Here is a 20,650-nt window from a genome sequence, read left to right as displayed (position 1 = left end):
AATAAAAAATTTAGATCAATAGAGTTATTTAGTTTTGTTCTTATCATGCCTGATCTCCTTGAAAATAGTTTAAATTTGATCTAATGGTTATTTAGGGGTGTAGAGAGAAGGTTGCAATCCCTCATTTCTTAAATAGATTTTTGGATTTGAGACCTTAAAATAATTTATTTTTTTTGGTTGTAAGTGTTTTATCCAGCTCCACACCCCTAATGCCCCTACTTAGCGCAAATCATGTAACAATAGTCGGTCATTAGGTTTTGCATATCGGATGCTTAAAGAAAAATTGTCAAATGGCGGGTTGGACTAAATTTGGGCAGGACAAATTATGTTAAGTTAATAAATGAGCATGTTATTGATTTGTACAAAAGTTATTTAGGCTAAAATGGGTTAAAATGAGAGTCATAGCCTAACCTGTTCAATTCTTACTAAGTTTTAATTATTTATTTGTTCTTTTATAAATTTTTAGTCCCTAATAAAGTTATTTTATTATGGCTATATACAAACTATCAAATAAAAAAATATTTTTTAAAATTGTTTTGACAAGATTTTTCATGAATCAATTTAAACTATATAGAGGCATTTACATAAATAATATAGTATATAACATTAATTACGAATTTCTTCCCCCCTTCTCTCTCTTTGTCTTTCTTCCCCCCCCCCCCCCCTCTCCTTCTCTTTTTTTGTACGATCTTTCTCTCTCTCTCTCTCTCTCTTTATCTTTCTCTTTCTCTTTCTCTTTTTTTGAAAAATACGTAATAATTAATTATCCTAATATAAATTTAATTTTGGATTGAATATTATGGAGATAATGATTTTACCACTTTTTAAATTAGATGATTTTTTAAATGTAATACATATATAATGCATTTCTAACACAATAAAAAAAATATAAACAATAATTGTAATATATTTTGAATTCAATATATTATATATATTATAGTCATGTTTCAATGCATGTGGTGAATATATAACTAAGATATTTTTAATATAATAATATATTTTGTTAATAAGAGAAAAATAATTATAATAGATTTTTAATTCAATGTATTATATTATAGACATATTTCAATGCACATGGTGAATATATAACTAAAATATTTTTAATACAATAATACATTTTAGCACTGTTAATAAGAGAAAAAAATAAAATAACTATAATATTTGTTTAATTCAATACATTATACATATTATAGGCATGTTTCAATGCACGTAGTGAATCTATAACTAAAATATTTTTAATATAAATATATTATAAGTATTATGTGTGAATTTCAAATATTTCACTATTATTCAAATGAATTTACGTTGCTAAAAATGTATTATATTTATTGAAATAACAACAATCGAACTCATAACAATATATAATATTGAATTCGAATTGTAATACATTTTGAATTCAATATAATATACATATTATAGGCATGTTTCAATGATCATGCTGAATATATAACTAAAAAAAATTTAATACAATAATATATTTCGTTAATAAGAGAAAAAATAAAAAATAATTATAATATATTTTGAATTCAATATATTATAATTAAAATGTGGTGAATATATAATTAAAAATATTTTTAATACAAATATATTATAAGTATTAAACCCCTTAAACTATGGAGATGTTTGGAGGCTAAAGGTGTACCTGTAGCGTACATAAGGGTGATCAAAGACATGTACGAGGGTGCCAAAACCAGGGTAAGGACAGTAAGAGGGGACTCAGAACACTTCTCAGTTATGATGGAGTTGCATCAAGGATCAGCTCTTAGCCCGTTCCTATTTGCCTTGGTGATGGATGGATGGATTGACGCGACAAATTCAAGGTGAGGTGCCATGGTGTATGCTTTTTGCGGAAGACATAGTCCTCATCGATGAGACTCGTAGCAGAGTTAACGCTAAGCTGGAAGATTGGAGACGCACCTTGGAGTCTAAGGGGTTTAAGCTGAGTAGGACCAAGACAGAGTACCTAGAGTGCAAGTCCAGTGAGACACCTCAAGAGGTTGGCGCAGAAGTTAGGCTCGGGGACCAATCCATCCAAAAGAGAAGTATTTTTAAGTACCTTGGTTCTATCATGCAAGACAGCGGAGAGATCGACGAGGATGTCACACATCGTATTGGGGCAGGATGGATGAAATGGAGGCTCGCCTCCGGTGTGTTATGTGAAAAGAAAGTGCCACCACAACTTAAGAGCAAGTTCTATAAAGTGGTCGTTAGACCAGCTATGTTATATGGGGCGGAGTGTTGGCCAGTTAAGGTCTCCCACGTGCAAAAGATGAAGGTTGCCGAGATGAGAATATTGAGATAGATGTGTGGGCATACCAGGAGTGATAGGATTAGAAATGAGGCTATTCGAGAAAAGGTAGGAGTGTCCTCGGTGGAAGACAAGATGCGGGAAACGCGACTGAGATGGTTTGGACATGTGAAGAGGAGAGTCCCAGATGCACCAGTGCGGAGATGTGAGAGGTTAGCCATGGATGGTTTTAGAAGAGGTAGGGGTAGGCCGAAGAAATATTGGGGAGAGGTGATCAGACAGGACATGGCGCATTTACGACTTACCGAGGACATGACCCTAGATAGGAGGGTGTGGAGGACACACATTAGGGTAGAAGGCTAGTACATAGTGGTTTTATTCTCCCTTATTCGTAGGCGTATTAACGCACTATGATTTCTTGTACTCTGATGTATGTTATTTATGGTATTTATGTTATTATCTAATAATATCTACTGTTTTTTGTGCTTTGATTATACTATTATTTGGACCATTTTCGTCATCTACTTATTTACTCTAATATTCTTGTCCGACCTTTTTCTATGCTTTTATTGAGCCGAGGGTCTTTCGGAAACAGCCGTCCTACATTGGTAGGAGTCAGGTCTGCGTACACTCTACCCTCTCCAGACCCCACGATGTGGGATTTCACTGGGTTGTTGTTGTTGTTGTTGTATTTTTAAAAGAGGAAGAATGAGAAAGAGGGGGAAAAAAGGACAACAAAAATGAAAAGAAGGAATGCAAAAGATAGGGAAATAGAAAGAGAAAGAGAGAGAAAAAGGACAAATATAATGCATTTCTAACACAATAAATAAAATAAAAATAAATTATAATAGATTCTGAATTCAATATATTATTCATATTATAGAGATGTTTCAATGCGCGTTATGAATATATAACTAAAATATTTTTAATATAATAATTTATTCCGTTAATAAGAGAAAAAAATAAAAAATAATTATAATAGATTTTGAATTCAATATATTATACATATTCTAGAGATGTTTTAATGCGCGTGATGAATATATAACTAAAATATTTTTAATACAATAATATATTCCATTAATAAGAGAAAAAATAAAAAATAATTATAATACATTTTGAATTCAATATATTATAAGAATTTTTTAATGCACGTGGTAAATATATAATTAAAATATTTATAATACAATAATATATTTTAGTACCATCAATAAGAGAAAAAATAAACAATAATTATAATACATTTTGAAATCATTTTATGATACATGTTATAGGCATCTTTCAATAAATAAGGTGAATATATAATTAAAATATTTTTAATACAAATATATTATAAGTATTATATGTGAATTTTAAATATTTCAGTACTATTTAAATTAGGATAATTAATTATTAATTGAAAAAAGAGTGAAAGAGAAAGAGAAAAAATAGATAGAAAAAAAGGAGAAGAAGCAGCACGCAGAAAGAGGCGCGGGGGGGAGGGGGAGGGAGAGAAAGAGAGACAAAGAGAGAGAGAGGGGGTAATGAAATGATTTTTGTTATTAATTAAGATAAATATGATATAGACCGTAATAAAAAAGTTCCCTAAAAAGGAATAATTACTAGTCTAAAATAGTTCATCATTTATGTAAAAATTCCAATTATATATCAACCCAATTTTTAATGGGGTAGATTGATATGCGTTGAGCTAATAAATAAGCGGGTTAAGTTAAATGAATTGGACGGGTATGTTTGATTTTGCCACCTAAAATAGAGCCCAAACTGTTATGTCGAAAAAAGACATTTAAAATTAATTTCAACTTTATAGAGAAAAAATCAATTTTAGAAAAGAAGAGTCGCCACTTAATTTTTTAAAGAAATTAAGAAAACTTAATTTAAAAGACTTAACAGATTTAAGTCTAAAAATTCAGAGAAAAAAGTAATAGGTTCTTATTTCCACTTTGAGAAGGGGTTAAGCATTCAAAGTAGCCGTTAACGCGCGGTTATCCGACGATCTAAAAAATTATTGACTAATTTTTGAAAATATTAAAAGAAAATGAAGACTTTAAAATTATTATTTATTTAGAAAAAAATGATCAAACTTAAACATTGAAATAATATACATGTGTATAAAATAATATAAAGGTATAAAATCATTTAAAGAGTAAATTAACATGAATTGATTTATCTTTAGGAGAATCTAATTAGGTTAAAACAAATTAAAATGAATATCTAAGTAAACATAAATAACATAAGTAAATAAATTATTACAAGTCGAATCAATATAAATAAACAATAAATAACAATTGAAAATATGGTCCAACACTTAGTTTCTGTACGTCTGGACTAAGCTGTTGGGCTATCTGCGTTTTGGGCCTTAAGCACAATTTTACTGTATATCGCGACTGTATATATATTATATATTGAATTGTATATACGCTGTATACAGTGTATACAATATTATTTTCTTACATATTGGACTGTATATATACTATATATCAGTGTATACAACACATTTTTCACCTTTATTCTATGTATACAACTCAATATCAACATTCAAACCATGAACATTACCTTCCTTTCCAGGTCTCAACTTTTCAGTAATTCGAGCAAGATAATGGGAGACTCAAAACTCAATTATATGCAAGGATGAAGTCCAAAGATGGACTCGAATTGATATCATATGCACCAAAATAAAATTACATAAACATTTACTCATTTTAAGCTAAACCAAGGAATATATAATGATATTTTAAGTTATCAAATTGATGGGCATCCTAGAAGTGACTAACAACATACATATATGTAGACAAAGGAAAGGAAAGAAGAAATATATTCAAGTAACTAAAGAACACAGATTTAATATATATGCTATACTGGCTCAAATTTTAAAGAAAGAATTAAATCAATTAGGCCATGAAAGTTCTAATTAAATAACAACTTTAAGCATATTTTTGCTATCTAATGAACAAAACTAAATGCTTTAATGAAATAATCCTAACACATGATAGCTAATTAATCCTAACACATGCTAACTATAAGAAATTTCTACCATTAATCTAATTATTCTTAATACATGCTAATTATAAAAGATAGGACTACGAATCTACTAAATATAAAACATGAAATAATTAAATAAAATAAAGTTGAAAAAAGATTTTACCTCTTTTCGGACAGCGAGACTGAAGACGACGAGCGGAAGACAACTTCACCACCACCCAAAAGCTTGATGGAACTCCAATCCACAAAATAAAAATTGAAAATTTAGACTCGAACCTTCGTGGGTTCGATATTATAAAAACAATGTTCTTAGCCTAAATTTCGACTTCAATCTCCTATTTACCTTGAAGAAAAATATAGATTGAAAGCTAGAAATTTTCACAACTTTTAAGCTAGAGACAAGAGTCCAAAATTCTAGCTAAGTTAAGAAAATTTCTAACTTTGGGGTGGCTAAAAAAATCTCCCACTTCTTCTCTTTTCTTAATAAGAATATGAGCTTTTATATAGGCTCCAAAAAACCCCAAATTCTTGATCAATTTTCGATGGGGGAGAATGGTTTTTTTTAGACAAAACTAAAAATTTCAAAAATAAAAATTATAATTAAACTAACCTAACTAACATTGTATGTAGTAAAAAATTAAAAACTTTTGAGATAATTTTCGAATAACCACATAAATAGTAATTAAAGATATAGTTATATAGAAATATGTATATTATACTAAAATTTATAAAAAGAAAAAAAATAGTTAAGAATAACATGAAAATATCTTTGTTTTTATAAAAGTCAATTATTTCAAAATGTTCGAAATTCAAAAAAACTTGATAGCTAATTTGCATTGTGAATGGTCAAAATTGGGTGTCAACACAAACTGCTTAATTATCTCACTAATTTAACTTTTCCAAATCAGTCCACTCTCTCTCCTAATTCGCCCCTACCACGTTTATCACCCGATTTTCTCTCCTTCTCCCTCCCAAAATCCTCTTCAATGAAAGTTCATTAACTTTGATATTTCTTAATCTACTTTGATGGCTAAAGATTCTTTAACCAAGTGTATTGTTAATTGAGGTAAAACACACCACCACTATTGGGCGGAATAAATTCTTTCTTTTCAACTTTGTGATGAAAAAACTTCATCAAATGGCTTATCTCTTGAAGCTAAAACCGTGGATTTAATGATTTTTTTCAAGTATATTTTGATAAATTCATGGGGGTGTGTCGTATCTTTATTAACTAATCATTTTTGTCGGAGACGGCAATTTCATGGTGGTGAGGAGACAAGCAGCGAGGTGACACTTGTCTCTAGCTGGAGAGGAGAGAGAGATGAAGGGGAGAGAAGGAGAGACGGTGGTCAAAATATGTATCTAATTAGGTGTACATGTATCTGACGAAATATACACATGTATTTAATTAAAAGTTCATGTATCTGATAAAGTGTACATGTATATAAGTTAAGATTATGTGTATCTATAATAAAAGAATTCAGATGCTCAAAAAATGAGAAGAAAGTTGAAATTTATGATTTTTTTTGAAGAAGAGATTCAAGGAAGAACACGTGATTTGCTTCAAAATTGATGTGTTTCAGTTACATTCCGTATTTAGATACATATAATTAGAAGTATCTTATTGGAATGTATTCAAGATACATGTATCTAGATGCGTCAAATACATATATCTGAGGATCAAAATATGATAGGAATGATAATATCAAAATCTCACAAAAATGCCGATAATTAACCCCTAAACTAATGAAATTTGTGTTGTTTGCCATAATAATTAATGCACTTGTTTTTCTTTGAGTTAATTTTTCGATACGTGCATAAACTAGCATGTCCTCACATATGGACCATTGAGGTCCCAAATAATCCCAATCACCTCAAGACAACTTTTTTGAAAGTAAACAAAAAAAACATTTGTTGTTGTTGAATTCTAGTCTCTAATGTGGTCAAGTTCTTTCAAATAAAGGGCCAGCCGAGTTATATTATTGTACTAACGTTTTCAAAGTCCCAAATGAAGCGTTGAATACATAAATTAAGTATAAATATATTTTTTCTAGTTTATTTTAGATAAAACATGATGAAAACATAATAAAGTAAATATAAATAATATACTAATTTTTCTAACAAATTAAATTAAATTTTACACCAATCGGTCACATACTTCAACAGATTATAGCATTATTTTTCATGGATAGAATGTTAGTAGGTAACATGTGTCTTGTTATTTGTTTATATTAGTAGTCATACGTAGCATTGCTCCTATTATTTTTTGTCCTTTTTTGTTACTATTTGTTATTTCTCACACCTTAAATATTGTATTGTTTTATTATAGTTTCTATTTTGTTACCCAAATAAAGTGTTGAATACATAATTAAGTAAAAATATATTTTTATAGTTTACATGATGAAAACATAAATATAAACAATATACTAATTTTTCTAATAAATTTAATTAAATTTTTATATGAGATAATCATAAATTTCAAGACTTGATTGCATTATTGTAATTTTTTCTTCTTTTTGTTATCATTAAACAAGAAATCCCACGTGAAAAAGTTGATCTAAATTATTGTCCCTGTGATAAGGACATAACAACATTCACAATCAAGCTCAGACAATTATTAATGAGAACAATACTGATATTCATCAAGTCACGAGATCTTAGATAAGTAGGTGTAAAGAATATTATATAGGATAGAAAGTTGGTAGGTATTAGAAAAGAAAGTGTGAAGGATATTATATAATGTAAAAAATTGGTAGATAATAGTGTATGGTGTGAAGAATATTATATAGCATAATATTTAGAAACTTACAATCGCCTCAATATAAATGAGTTGAACTAATAAATATTGCACGTGTTCTTCTTTGATTTAATGTTTCGATACACATAAATTAACTAACATGTCTCACGTATGGCCCATTGAGGTCTCAATTCATCCCATCACCTCAAAACGACTTTTTTAAAAGTAAAACAAAACCCCTCACATGTTATTGGATTTTTGTGGGTAACGTTGTCAACTTTAATCGAGGGGTCTAAAAATACTTTTTTGTTATAAAATAAATTGAATCTAGCAAATTAATAAGAATGAAAGATAATAAGAGAAAGAGAGAATTCAGAAAATTTAGAGAATTGTTTTATATGTATATTTAGATTTACAGTGGTTATTTATAACCATTACAAATGAAAAAAGCAGATACAAGTTGGTTGACAAAAGATAGTGGGGGAGAAAAGGTAGAAGAAAAGAGGAAAGAAAAAGAAAGAAAAGTAGAAAAGCAAAAGGACGTCCACTTTGGATATCCACTTTCATGATACTCCCCCTTAGATGTCCATGTGTAACATGCCTCATTAAAAGAAATTTACAAGAAATAATGTACATATTTATTCTGAATACCCATGGATATTGTATTTCGTTAAAACCTTACTAGAAAAAATCCAGTGGGAAAAAACCAAGTGAACAAAAAAGAGTACACACATCTGGTAATACGCCTTAAGTGCTGCCTCATTAAAAATCTTACTAGAAAAACTCAGCGGGATAAAACCTCGGCTAAGAAAAAAATAGTACAACGCGTATTTTACTCCCCTTGATGAAAACATCACTTAATATCTCGAAGATGACGCATTTCAGTTTTGTATCTACTTTTCTCAAAGGTTGAAATCGGCAATGCCTTGGTAAAATATCTGCTAAATTGTCACTTGAATGAACTTGTTGGACACCTATTTCACCATTCTTTTGAAGATCATGAGTAAAAAAGAATTTTGATGAAATATATTTTGTTCTGTCTCTTTTGATTTATCCTCCCTTCAGTTGAGCTATACATGCAACATTGTCTTCATACAATATTGTTAGAACGTCTCTTTTCAAAGAAATATCACATGTTTCTTGAATGTGTTGAGTTATTGATCTTAACCAAATGGATTCTCGACTTGCTTCATGGATGGCTATTATCTCTACATAATTTGGAAAGTGGTAATCATAGTTTGTTTTATTGAACGCCATGATATGGTTGTACCTCCATATGTAAATAAATAGCCTGTCTGCGATCGACCTTTATGGGGATTAGGCAAATATCTCGTATCTGCGTAACCAATTAATTGTGACATGGATTCATTTGAGTAAATCAATCTCATATCAATGGTCCCTCGGAGGTATCTGAATATATGCTTAATTCCATTTCAATGTCTTCGCATTGGGGAAGAGCTGAATTTTGCTAACAAGTTTACTGAGAAAGCTATATCTGGTCTAGAATTGTTGGCAAGATACATTAATGCACCAATTGCACTAAGGTATGGTATTTCAGCACCAACAAGCTCTTCATCATTTTCATGAGATCGAAATGGATTTTTATTAATATCAAGAGATCTCACAACCATTAAAGTAATCAGTGGTTATGCTTTATCCATGTAAAATCTCCTTAAAATATTTTTTGTATATGTTGATTGATGGACAAATATCCATTTGCAAAATATTCAATTTGTAGACCAAGATAAAATTTTGTCTTTCCAAGTTCTTTCATTTCAAATTCCTTTTTCAAACATTTTACTGCTTTTGAAAGTTCTTTAAGAGTTTTGATAATATTCAAATCATCAATATATACTGCTATTATGACAAATTTAGATACATACCTTTTCATAAAGACACAAGGGCAAATTGGATCATTTTTATATCCTTCTTTTAGCAAATATTCGCTAAAACGATTGTACTACATTCGCCCTGATTATTTCAGCCCGTATAAAGATTTCTGAATTTTATTGAACAAGTTTCCTGGAAATCTTTAAATATTTCAGACATTTTAAATTCTTCAGGAATTTTCATAAAAACATCGTTATCCAGAGAACCATATAAAAAGAATGTAACGACATCTATCAGATGCATGCCAAGTTTTTCATAAACTGTCAGATTTATAAGATATCTGAAAGTGATTGCATCCACCACAGGAGAATATGTTTCTATATATCAATACCGGGTCTTTGCAAAAATTCTTGTGCCACAAGTTGTGCTTTATATCTTACGACTTCATTTTTGTCATTTTTTCGCACAAAAACCCATTTATACCCTATTGGTTTTATACCTTTAGATGTTCGGACTGTCGTTCTGAAAACTTAGCATTTTTCATGCGAAGCTAATTTAACTTTAATTGCATTTTTCCATTTTGGCCAATCATTCCTCTGTCTACATTCATCGACAGATTTTGGTTCAAGATCCTCATGTTGTTGCATTATTTCCATAGCAACATTATAAGCAAACTATTGTCAACAATTACATTATTTTGGTTCCATATTTTTTTCTCATGAGACATAATTTATCAAAATTTCTTTATTATTTTCAGGCGCCTTTACCACTTCCAAGAATTTATTAATAGTAGCAGTTGAGACATGAGATTTAGTAACTCTAAATAGGTCAGTGAATGCATCTGGCAATTGATTTGCAATATTTTGCACATGAATTATCTTTTGAACTTCCAGTTCACATTTATTTATACGAGGATCTAAATGAGATAGTGATAATGTATTTCAATTTATTTCCCTTTTTAGCTACTTATTTTCTCCCCCTAATGCTGGGTATACTGATTCATCAAAATGACAATCAGCAAATCTTGCGGTGAATAAATCTTCAGTCATAGATTTCAAATATTTTATGATAAAAGGAGATTCATACCCAACATATATCCCCAATCTTCTTTGGGGTCCCATCTTTGTGCGTTGTGATAGAGTAATCAAAACATATACTGCACATCCAAATATTCTAAGATGAGAAATGTTCGGCTCCTGACCAAAAGCTAATTGTGATGGGGAGATTTTATGATAACTTGTGGGTCTTATCCACACTAGGCTTGCTGCATGCAAAATGACATGACCCCATAATGAAATGAGAAGTTTTATTCTCATAACCATTGGCCTAACAATTAATTAGAGACGTTTAATCAATAATTCCGCTAGACTATTTTGAGTATGAACATGAGCAATCGGATGCTCAACTGTTATCTAGTGGACAAACAATAATCATTAAATGCTTGAGATATGAACTCACCAGCATTATCAAGACGAATTGTCTTTATTGCTTAATCTGGATATTGTGCTCTTAACATAATTATTTGAATAAGTAATCTCGCAAATGCCATGTTACAAGTTGATAATAAGCATACATGTGACCATCTTGTAGATGCATCTATTAAAACTATATAATATTTAAATGATCCACATGATGAGTGAATGGGCCCACATATATCACCTTGTATACATTCCAGAAATGTCAGGGATTCAATGCCCACTTTGATTACTGATGGTCGAGTAATCAATTTGCCTTGAAAACATGCAGCATAAGATAATTCTTTAAATTGAAGAATCTTTTGGTTCTTCAAAGAGTGTCCATGTGAACTCTCAATTATTTTGCGCATCATATTAAAACCGGAATGGCCCAACCGATCATGCCAAATAATAAAAATATTTGAGTTAGTAAACCAAAGGTTTACTATGACATGTGTTTCAATCATGCTAATACTTGTGAAGTATAAGACGGATGAAAGAACGGGTAACTTTTCAAGTATAAACTTTTTGCCTGACATCATTGTAGTAATGTAAAGATATTCATTTTTTTCATCATTTGTAGTCTTAATATGATAACCATTTTGACGAATGTCTTTGAAACTTAATAAGTTTCTTTAAGACTTACTACAATATAATGCTTCATTAATTGTTAAATTTGTTCCTCCGACAAGTACAACTTTAGCTTTTTCGAATCTTTTATTTAATCTTGTACTATCATATATTATATTAACATTAGCTTCTTTCATAATCAAATAAGAGAAATATTTCTTATCTCTTAAAATAGTGTGTGTTGTGACACTATCAATAAGATACATATTATCATAATTGATGTTGGATCCAACTGATGACTGAGAAATTTTCATATTTTTCATAAACAAAAAGATACATTATAAGAACGTGAAAAACTAACAATATAAGAAACTTTTAAGAAATTGCACTGCCTTAAGAAATATTTTATGAAGGACAACATAATATCAAACATAATAAAAAATAATAATTATTTTTATCCCTAGTTAGATGATCAATTCTTCTGTTAATGTTCATAAAATCATCAGCTTCCAAATGAGTAATATTTGGTAGATCTTTGAAAGCATCATCTTTAGAAGCAAGATTCGCCTCAATATCTTCATATTTATTTAAGGGAGTTGCTTCATTATCATCATTCCGAAAATTCAAGTGTGCCTCTACATTATTATCTCTTTTTTGAGAGAGGCTTGATAATGTTCCACAAAATAATCGGGCGTACGACATTCACGTACCCAATGACCTTCATACCACACTGGTGGCAAATATTGGATTTACCTCTGGAAAGATTATTTTGAGGAACTTTATTATTCTCATGTTTATTTCCAGCATGATGATGATAATTGTTTCGTCCTCTACCACGTCCACGACCACGATCGCGATAATTATTTTTTCTTGATTCAAACTGATTATGCGTTGCTATAATATCCGCTTCAGCAAATGGAGCAGACCCAATGGGACGAGCTTCATGATTTTTCATCAGCAAAGTATTATTTTGCTTAGCCACAAGTAGGCATGTAATTAATTCAGAATACTTCTTAAATCTTTTTTCACGATATTGTTGTTGTAGCAACACATTTAAAGCATGAAAAGTGAAAAAAGTTTTCTCAAGTAAATCATCATCACTGATAGAATCTCCACATAATTTTAACATGAAATTTACCTTGTGGATAGCAGAATTATACTCTGTCACGGTTTTAAAATGTTGAAATCGAAGGTGTATCCAGTCATATTGGGCTTTTGATAACACCGTAAATTTTAGGTGGTGATATCGATCCTTCAAATTAGTCCATAATTCAAGAGGGTCTTTCACAGTTAAATATTCAGTTTTTAATCCTTTATGAACATGATGACGGAGAAAAATCATAGCCTTTGCTTTTATCTTGGCTTGATGCTTTATTATCTTGTTTAATAGTATCACCAAGACTTTTAGCGTCAAGGTGAATTTCAGTGTCAAAGATCCATGATAAATAATTTTTTTCAGAAATGTCAAGTGCCACAAACTCAAATTTTGATAAATTTGACATGATAAAACTGAGATAGAAATTAATTTAGAAAGAATAAAGACAACTAAAAATAAATTTTTTTAGTAGATATACCAGATATAGGAGTTAATATATGTGGAGAAAATTAGAACTTCGTGCTGATAACGTGTTATAAAATAAATTGAACTTAGCAAATTAACAAAAAAGAGAGATAATAAGAGAAAGAGAGAATTCAGAGAATTTAGAAAAATTTTCTATATGTATATTTACATTTTCAGTGGCTATTTATAACAATGAAGAAAGCAAATACAAGTTGATTGACAAAAGATAGCGGAGAAGAAAAGACGAAAAAGAAGGAAAAGTAGATTAGGAAAGGGACGTCCACTTTGGACATCCACTTTCATAATATTTTTTATTATTTATTTTAGATAAAACATGATAAAAGCATAATTAAGTATTTTAACTAAAAAACAGAATTAGTTACGAAATCCATTTTTAATTTATCAATAACTATTTCATAACAAACAAGATTTTCTTATCACCTGTTTTCCAAAGTAAACAAAACCCCCATCATATTATTGTGATTTGTGTCTAACGTTGTCAAGTTTGCTTTTAAATAAAGGTTAGCTGAGTTGTATAATTATACTAACATTTTCAAAGTCTACTCAAATGAAGTATTAGAATACATAATTAAGTAAAAATATTTTTTTATAGTTTATTTAGATAAAGCACGATGAAAACATAATTAAATAAATATAAATAATATACTAATTTCTCTAATAAATTAAATTAAGTTTTTACACGAAATGATCACATAGTTGAATATGTTATAGCATTGTTTGTTTTTGACAGCTAAACAGTAAAACATTTTTTAGTAAAATCGACCAAACTTGATTGTATTGTGATTTTTTCTTCTTTTTCTTCTTCTTGTCATTATTAAAACAAGAAATCGTACGTGGAAACTCGTAGATGAACGTGAAATCATTGGAATTCCCAACTCACACGTTGCGGATCACTCGTAGATGAAGGTAAACTTCGTCCACCTGCTCATTGCATGGTGGACAATGCTTGTAGATAACGCGAGGCCCCCACATTGGAAAATCGTCATTTACACAAACATAATTGGTGTCGCGTTTACATCCGTAATGTCGCATGGCAAAAATTCCATGGCGAGATTCAAGTTGTTATGTGCTTGTGGGAGGAATTTGTCACTCATGCGGCGATTGCTTTTGGCTTTTATCAATGTAACACCTTGATATTGATAAATAATTAAATATTTATTTTCATCAAATCTACCAGTAGCTTGATTAAACGATTTTCTCATATTTCGTATTTATTAACCCATTAATATAATGGTGATATGGCTTTCGATCAATTTTTTTCAGAAACCTTTATGAGACCATCCGTAAGTACCTGGGGAAGCAATACATGTAGCTAGGGCTGTACAGGGTAAACCGATAAACCGCACCAAACCGACAAACCGAACCAAACCGGAAAAAAAACCCGACTAGTGGTTTGGTTTGACTTGGTTTGGTCTTTGAAAAAAAAACCCGACCATTATAGGGTTGGTTTGGTTTTAACTAAAAAAAGTCAAATCGAACCCAAACCGACCCGATTATAGATATACTACTTTTAAATTATATTATACATAAAAATATTTATTAAAATGTAATTTATAAAAAAATTTAAAATGTTTTTCATAATTTTTATTTTTTTTCCTTACATTTAGATTTGGACTTGAGAAGCACATCTAAATAATATACAAAAAAAGCTTATCTTATAAAGTTATATTATAAAGTTAAAACTTCAAACAGTGTTGTGCCTCCATGTTATATGTTGATATTTTGTACTAGAATTCTTTTTAAGAAGCACCGCTTTGTGCTTTTTATTAGATACTATGAAAAACCCGAGAAATCCGAAAAAACCCAAAAACCCGAGAAACCCGAAAAACCCGAAAAAACCTAAAAAATCCGAGAAAAATTGATATCGAAAAACCCGACTTTTATTGGTTTGGTTTGGTTTATATATTTAATAACCCGATACAAATGGTTTGGTTTGGTTTGTAAAAAATCCAAACCAACCCGGTTCATGTACACCCCTACATGTAGCACCTGTACGATTCACGACGTATTCATGGCATTTAAGAGCCACACAAGCGTAATTAGGAAATTTTCTCATTTTTCGTGTGTTAGCCCATAAATATTTTGGTGATATGGTTTTTGGTCAATTTTTTCTGAAACATTAATAGGACCCTCTGCGAGTATTCGGGGTAGCAGTACGTGTAGCATCGGCACGATCCACGGCGTATTCATTTCATTTAGAGGCACACTGTAATAACCACTAAAATGTTGTATGTCGGTATTTCAATTCTCGACGAAAATAATACAGCCTCTGTATTTTGGGCATAACTTTTCATAGGTTGATCCAAATTAGGTGATTCAAATTTATGGGTAATTACAACATCCTTAACTACAACTTTCATGAAGAACATAACTTCAAATTCGGAGTATAAGTAGGTCAAATAAATTAATCTTTGCAAGATATAGTGCTGTGACGGAATTGAGTATTGATAGAAGAAAATTCATATCTCACTGTAGGTTGCTCTAAATTGGTTGATTCTTGAACGATATGAAACTAGACTTCCATATCTACAATTCTTATGAAGAAACCAAATCCTAATAAAGAATTTATCTTATTCAAACGTAGCTTTGAAAAAGAGTATTCTGTTAAAAAGAACTCATCTTACCTACCATGGAAACATCTAGATACATTTGACATCATGCATGACATAAATTGTCCTCCATTTAACATCATCCATGACATCAATATATTCTATTAAATTTTCAGATTTTTCTTTATAATTATTTTATTTATTGTTAGGTCCCTCTTTCCCACCTATAAATACCCACCTTATTTCCTCATTTTATTCATCAAACTTTCTTAAGCATTTCTTCTCTCTATATACTTCTTCTCAAATATAGTTTTAGTTTTAGTAGTATAAAAATACTACTCCAGTTATTCTTATACTCCGGGTAGTACACAAAATGCTACGGCGAGAAAAAAAGGCTAGGGGTCCAAGAGTGTTCAAATTCGGAGTAAACCTTCGGATTTAAGGTATGTAATGCTTTCATAGCATTGGATTGAGTTCTTCCATGCACCCAATATTTAAATTCATTATAATTGAGTTATAGTTGAGTTTTATCCAAATTTTGAATTCTAAATAAATTAATTCTTCTTCTATTGAGTTTGATATATTTATGCATTAATATTATTATTGTTATCTCTCATATTATTGGAATTATTATTCATGGCTACTTTCCCATGAATTCTAATTGATTTGATTTTCATGAATATTTTTATACATGTTTTGAGTAAAGATGTTGACTTTTTATTATTTTTATTGATAAAAATAAAGTTATATGAATTAATACTATATATGTATTTTATCGAGTTTTAAAAGAGAATAAGAGTTGAGTTTGAATGAATTTGAGCAAATGATATTTTGAGCAAGATGTTTTGATGAGATGTAAATGATGTTTTTTGGAAGTATAATGATTGATGAACATGAAATGAGATGAGTTTGATGATTTAAATTAAAGTCCAATGAGACTAGATGATGAGTTTAATATGAGCACATATTTTGGGAGTAGTATTGAGCACCGAGTTGGGTAAGAGTTTAATTGACTCAAACCCCAAAACTACGTAGCCAGCGTAGGATGGAGGCTATGCCTCTTAAGTCCCAAAAAGAGGACTTTGATGAGTGGATCCAAGATGGTGATGTCCTTTACCCTAGCAAGATATTGGATGAATGTGGCAACGACATCGCTTCGTTGTATCATCGCTAGCTCATAAGTGATGGTTGTCGGTTAGAGAAACTCCCAACTGAGTAAGCATTGCTTATTACTATTATTTTTATTATTATATTTTAAACTTGCATTACATATTCATGTTGAGATGATGTTGAGTTCTGAGCTGAGTTTTCTTGAGAGGAGTTTCTTGCTATCTGTCCTTACCTTCCTGCCATTTTACATACTCGTACATTCCACGTACTAACGTCATTCGACCTACATCGTTTTATGATGCAGATACAGGTGTTATAGATCCTCAACAAGCGCATCGTTGAAGATCATTTCTTTTCAGCTATTTGGTGAGTCCTTCTTGTATTCGAAGGAACTCCTTATCCTTTTATTATTGTTGAGAGTGATGTTTCTTTTGAGGTAGCCATGGACATGTCATTGGCACCATCTAAGAGTATTAGAGGCTTCATAGACAGAGTCTGATGATGTAATTTGAGTAGTTCTCCTTAGAAACTACTTCTTATAAAAATTATCTATTTTCCTTTGATTATGACTAGCCCACATTAGTATTCTTAAGTCTTCCGCTGATGAATAAATAAGAAATGAGACCAAGTGGTTCTCTCGGAAGCCAGAAATGGTTTCTGAGTGCCGGCCACGCCTAGGGTACCCTCTTTGGGCGTGACAAACTTGGTATCAGAGCACAGAGTTTAAGAGTCCTAGGGTGTCTATGAAGCCGTGTCTAGTAGAGTCTTGTTTATGGGTGTGTCGTGCACCACACTTATAATCAGGAATCTATAGGACATTAGGAATTATTTCACTTCTTTCATAATCTGAGTTCGTGCGATAGAGTTTAACTCTATAAAAGCTTTCTTTCTAATTCGTGCATTTACACGTTTCAGACATGCCTCCTAAACGTTCAGCTAGTCAGGGGAACGCTGCCAGTACTGAGGTTCCACAGTCAGTAATGCCTCCACGGAGAACTAGGGGCCGACCTGCAAGGTCTACTGAGGTACCCTAAGTACCTACTGTTCAGACCACTCCTACTTCTGAGGAAGATTTTCGAGGAGCAATTGCTATGCTCATCCAGTTGGTGGCTGCTCGAAATAGTAGCCAAAGTTCACCAAATCCTAGATCTAGTTATCAAGAGCCGTCTGCTGCCACGAGGATCAGAGATTTTCTGAGAATGAATCCACCGGTCTTCACGGGTTCTAACGTTGATGAAGACCCCCAAAATTTCATTAATGAAATGTGGAAGATACTAAAAGCGATGCATGCTACAGAGATCGAGGGGGTTGAGTTGGTGTCTTATCAACTCAAGGATGTGGCAAATGTCTGGTATAACCAGTGGGAAGAAAGTAGAGGTGAGGATGCAGAGCCTGCTCTTTGGGATGATCTTGAAAGAGCATTTCTTGATAACTTATTTCCCCAAGAGCTACGTGAAGCAAAAATTGAGGAGTTTGTGAACCTCAAGCAAGAGAGTATGGCTGTGAAAGAGTATAGTTTGAAGTTTATTCAATTGTCCAAATATGCCCCAGAAATGATTCCTCATATGAGGTCTAAGATGAGGAAGTTTGTCTTTGGCCTAGGCAAACATGTAAAGAAAGAATGTAAGGCAATGCTAATGATTTCTGACATGGATTTTTCTAGATTGATGGTGTATGCTCAGCAGGTTGAGGATGACAAGAAAAAGTACCGAGAAGAACACCTAAGCAAGAAGGCTAAGTCTGCTGGGCATGAGAATGAGCAAAAGCAAGGGAAGGGTAACAATTCTTTCTTTCAGAAAAGGTCTTCCAATTATGCACCTTCCCCAACAAATGCTTTTACACCTAATACCAGGTATGATCAGAGATCGCTAAGTCACCAAAACTTTCGATCTCAAGGTTCTCTGTCCCAATTAAGTATTGCTCAAGGTTCTAGAGGAAAACCACCATGTGCTAGATGTGGGAGGCTCTATTTGGGAGAGTGTCGTGTGGGCACCAATGCTTGCTACAGATATGGAAAGACAGGTCACTTCCAGAATGAGTGTCCTTCAAAGAGGCAGGGAGATGGAAGTAGTAGAGCTCAGTTTTCTTCTGCAGCTCCACAGAATAGAGGTAATCATAGAGGTGCAGCTTCAAGTGCAGGTGGGGGAACCAACCGTCTGTATGCTATGGGTAGTCGCAAAGACCAAGAAAATGCAGCCGATGTTGTTACTGGTATGCTTCGAGTCCTTTCTTTTGATGTGTATACATTACTTGATCCGGGTGCTACATTATCTTTTGTGACTCCTTACTTGGCTAGTAAATTTGAGATCCTTCCTGAGTGTATTCTTGAGCCTTTCAGTGTGTCTACTCCTGTTGGTGATTCTATCTTAGCTGAGAGGGTCTATAGAAATTGTACTGTGTCAATCTATCATAGGGATAGCATGACTGACTTAGTTGAGTTGGACATGGTTGATTTTGATGTGATTTTTGGTATGGACTGGCTTTATTCTTGTTATGCTTCAGTTGATTGTAGGACCCGAATTGTCAAGTTTCAATTTCCAAACGAGCCTATCTTAGAGTGGAAGGGGAATTCTGTAGTGCCTAGGGGTAAATTTATTTCCTACCTTAAGGCGAGAAAATTAATCTCTAAGGGATGTATATATCATATAGTCCGAGTCAAAAATATTAATGATCAGACTCCATCTCTTGAGTCAGTTCCCATTGTGAATGAGTTTCCTGAAGTCTTTCCTGAGGATCTACCCGGAATCCCTCCTGATAGAGAGATAGACTTTGGTATTGATGTCCTTCCTGATACACAACCTATCTCCATTCCTCCTTATAGGATGGCTCCTGCTGATTTGAAAGAGTTGAAAGAACAACTGAAAGACCTCCTAGATAAGGGGTTTATTTGGCCAAGTGTCTCACCCTGGGGCGCTCATGTCCTATTCGTGCAAAATAAAGATGGATCCCTTAAAATGTGCATTGATTACCGACAACTAAACAAGGTCACCATTAAAAACAAGTAATCTCTCCCCAGAATAGATGATTTATTTGACCAACTTCAGGGTGCCACATTCTTCTCTAAGATAGACCTCAGATCAGGCTATCACCAGTTGAAAGTGAGAGAATGTGACATCCCGAAGACGGCTTTTCGAACCCGCTATGGTCATTTTGAGTTTCTTGTTATGTCCTTTGGATTGACAAATGCTCCAGCAACTTTTATGGACCTCATGAACCGAGTATTCAATCCATACCTAGATACATTTGTAATTGTCTTCATCGATGATATTTTGGTCTACTCTAGAAGTAAGAGTGAGCATGCTAATCACCTTAGGATTGTCCTTCAAACTCTTAAGAAGGAGGAGTTGTATGCTAAGTTTTCAAAATGTGAGTTTTGGCTTGAGTCTGTAGCATTCCTAGGTCATATTATATCTGGGGATGGAATCCAAGTTGATACTCAAAAGATTGAGGCAGTTAAGAACTGGCCCCGACCTACCTCTCCAACCGACATAAGGAGTTTCTTAGGTTTGGCTGGTTACTACAGGAGATTTGTTGAGGGATTTTCATCCATATCCTCACCATTGACTAAGCTGACTCAGAAGAAGGCTAAGTTTC

Source organism: Solanum dulcamara, chromosome 1 (assembly GCF_947179165.1).
Source record: "Solanum dulcamara chromosome 1, daSolDulc1.2, whole genome shotgun sequence".
Lineage (NCBI taxonomy): Eukaryota > Viridiplantae > Streptophyta > Magnoliopsida > Solanales > Solanaceae > Solanum > Solanum dulcamara.
Note: the sequence above shows the minus strand (reverse complement) of the source record.